Source organism: Toxotes jaculatrix, chromosome 21 (assembly GCF_017976425.1).
Source record: "Toxotes jaculatrix isolate fToxJac2 chromosome 21, fToxJac2.pri, whole genome shotgun sequence".
Taxonomy (NCBI): Eukaryota; Metazoa; Chordata; class Actinopteri; family Toxotidae; genus Toxotes; species Toxotes jaculatrix.
The window spans coordinates 137,076-140,759 of NC_054414.1; the positions used below are offsets into that span (position 1 = coordinate 137,076).

The 3,684-nt window shown below is 44.7% G+C and overlaps 1 long non-coding RNA gene across 1 annotated transcript; it reads left to right on the top strand.

The window, feature by feature from the left end:
• The first annotated feature begins 830 nt into the window (after positions 1 to 830).
• Positions 831 to 1,330, top strand: LOC121175410. The gene is made up of 3 exons (XR_005892705.1): positions 831 to 961; positions 1,041 to 1,116; positions 1,198 to 1,330. It is a non-coding gene; the product is annotated as an uncharacterized LOC121175410 (long non-coding RNA).
• The last annotated feature ends 2,354 nt before the right edge of the window (positions 1,331 to 3,684 follow it).

Here is a 3,684-nt window from a genome sequence, read left to right on the forward strand (position 1 = left end):
AGGGGGAGTCTAGAGCTGCAGAGCTTGGTGAGCGGGCGCATCGGTCCCTCTCTTAAACTGCTATAGTTGTGAGCAGAGGAAAGAGCGCGTCTGCTCATCTCTCTATTAAACATCCCCTTTCCAGGTACGAATGGTAAATAAGGACTCACTGACGAATGAATGTGTTCTGTTAATGTGTAGTATTAGTTGTGAAAGTGTTTTTGTGAGTGAACTGTCGTGTTTGCTGTTGAGTGGAAGTTTGTAGAAATGCTAATCGTGATGCTAACTGCGATGCTAACCGCTACGCTAGTCGCGATGTAGCACAGAGTTTTATGGTTGACATATTTGTTTGTACTGCTGTGTTGTACGAAAGCTTGTATTAAAAAAACTGCTATAGTTGTGAGCAGAGGAAAGAGCGCGTCTGCTCATCTCTCTATTAAACATCCCCTTTCCAGGTACGAATGGGCATTTACACGTGCACATACACACACAAGCACACATGCACACAGATTCATGTAGCCACTCTTTTAGTAGTACAAACTAACGAAATCTTTTTCTGTCCGGTAGGTGGCCATAAAACACATCGTTTGACGTTATGGGCACAGCAATGGTAAATGATTTGTTCTTCATCCTAATGACAACATGTTTGGACATCATTTGAATGCTTGCCATGTTTAACATTTCTTGATTTTTTTTATACCGAGTACAAACATATGTGTAGCCGAAGGACCTTCTCCCTCCCTGCCACTGCATGGCACTATGCCAACTGTTGGCACATGGAGTCGTGGGAGGCGCGTTGCGCCCCTACATATGTGCAGGTGTGCCCATGCCTCGGTTGCTCCTCCCGTTCTGCTCATCCCCCGTGGTGGCTGTGGCCTGGCGTGGCAGAGCGTTTTGTTTGGCGTGGCTGTGTCTTCGTTCAATCGGACGCAATAGTTGTTGTTTGTGGCAGCCGTCGAGGCACCTGTTTCTACGCATTCAGGTAGGGTAGGATGCACCGCTATCTCTCCTCTGATTGGCATGCGTAATGAGCGTATTTTAATATGGGTTTGTGTACGTAGCGCACCTGGTTGCTGGCACTGTGGGAGACGGATTGTGCCGCTGGATTGCTTCCGGGTCCGTTCGCGTGCCTGTTCGGTAAGTCGCCATTGTCTGTCTGCCTTTGTGTGTATGTGGCTTGGCTTCAGGTCAGCTGGTAATATACATTTTGTGCTGCAGCGTGGTCGAGCCGTGGCCTTTGAGGTCCAAGCCCTTTAATTCCTCGCGTAATCGCGCCGTACGCCCAAGCGAGAGCGGTATGTATGGTTTCGGTTATTCCTTAAAGGAATAACCCGACTATTGTTATTATTATTATTATGCCACTCCTAGGAGGCACTGCTGTTCTGCTTTACTCTGTTCTGTTTTGTGTTGTACTGCTGCTCTTTGCACACTGCCGTTCTTATTGTGCGGTCCTGCTCGGCGCTGTGCTGGTCGTCAGCGAGTCCTGAGCCGTCTACTCCACCGAGACCTACACAATATTTTAAACCATTATTTCTCTGTTTCTTTTCTTACATTAGTTGCCTGGAGTTATTTAGTTTGTAGCTCTTGGTTTTGTTGTATTTTGTATATCGTATTTTGTTGTATTTTGTTTTCTTTGTTTTTTGGGTTTATTTGAAATTGTTTCTTTTTTTTTAAATTTTATTTAGTCAGCGCTATGTGCTGAGCACTTGGCCTGTTTTAACTCTCCTTTCTTTTAAACAGGTGCCAAGGGCCTGAGGCGGCAGTTGATCCCTGGTGGTGGTGTTCTTCACGATTCTTTTTTTTTTTTTTTTTTTTTTTGGTTGGTGTGCAGTGTCACGGGTGACTATTTTATGGACCTTCCTTTTTTTTGATTTTCTTTGCCGCCATGGTAAGCCCTCGCCCTATTTGCACCTCTAGGCCCAAGTGTTAGTTTTTACGGTGGCTACGCCTTAGTGTCTGACTTGTAGTTTTCTTTTTGATATTTCAGTTGTGTTAATTACTTGTGTTAAATAAAGTCAGTTTCTTTTAAACCCTCCTTACACTGTCTCTGGCCCAATTGGTATTAAAGAACCTGTAGCACGCAGTATAGCTTAGTTATTTCCTGGGGTGAAATTCCCCAGGTCGCGTTGTCGCAATACCTTTTTTTTCTTAAGCCTCCGCTCCCGCCACATATGCATGTCTTTACTTTTCTGCATGTGTATAGACAAAGGTTTTATTATTTCTTTTCTCTTTGTCACTCCATGTCTAAAGACTCTTGATGGAAAGGATTGCCTGATCCCTCTGGAAGTGGCACTGCTGCTCAAAGTCAAACCAGCACCAGGAGAGACCAGTGCAGTTGTGGCCTTGCTGGACTGGTACGATCTAGACGACCTAGAGAGACCAGTCCCTTGCTTGGATCTGATAGATTACATCAACACTAAAGGATCTTGCCTGCAGGAATACGAGGCTAGGGTAAGTAGATGATGGTATATGTGTTCAGTGTGTGAAATACCCTGTGTCAGCCGGGAGGTCCTCCTGACCTAGTGCAAAATGCAATATACAACCTCTGTCTGTGTCCACACCCACCATGTCTCACAGTCTACATGGCTCTTTACCTCTCCCTCAGAACATTGCCAAACAGCTGGTGGATGCTCTCATTGAGGTCCACTCCAAAGGTGTATTCCACAGGGACATTAAGCTGGACAACATTCTCATCGAAACCAGCTCTGATGTTCCACGTGTCCGGCTTATTGATTTTGGCTGTGGCACGTTTCTGTCAGAGGGAAGATACAGTACTGTACTAGGTACACTCTCTTTCTTATAGTCCTGTTCTTCAAGCCAAAGCAGTATCTTTGTATCTCTCCTCTACCTCAGTCCCTCACCATCTTCTTGTCTCTGTGTGTTGGTGTGGATTATAGGCACCTATCAGTACATTACCCCTGAATTATTCCAGCGTGGGTGGTACAGGGCTGAACCCACTACAGTTTGGCAGCTCGGTGTAGTAGTGTTTGCACTGCTGCATAAATGTCTCCCTTTCAGAGATAGAACTGAGGTCATCCATAGAGACCCCAACATCAGTGATGATCTTTCCTTTGGTAAGTCATAAAAACACACAGCCAAGCACACACACACAGAGTACAGTGTTTGTGTAAAAATGATTCCACTTTCTGTCAGACTGCCAGGGTTTTATGCTGAGCTGTCTGGTCAAGAGCCCAGAAGCGCGAGCCACCCTGGAGACACTTAGGCACCACCCCTGGCTGGAGTGATCCAGAATGGGCCCTCCAGGACTCCTTCTGTGTGTAGGTTTTTGAGGAGTTCTTTCTCGTCTTCTTAGAGAGCTTGGGCTGGGTTTGGAGCTTACGGATAAGCCTCAGTCATTTTATACAGTGGAAAGAAGATGAATACATCTGCATGTTCTCCCCATGTCTGCTGATCCATCTTGATCAATAAGTAAATTATTATTAATAATAATCCTGCCTCACCCCTTCATTAAAACAATCATATTTGCACTGTTCCATTTTTGTTTTTCGAGAACTTCATGTTTTACTATTATTATTACACAGTTAATTATGTTCATGCTGTGTGAATGAGATATTGTGAGGTTTGGTAGTGATTTGGGTGATTTCACAGAGTAACCATGGGGAAAAATTTGGAAGCTGTCAGGAAAATGATCAAACTCACCCATTTTTGGAGCCAAGGAAAACTTTGATTTATAAAAAATTGTCC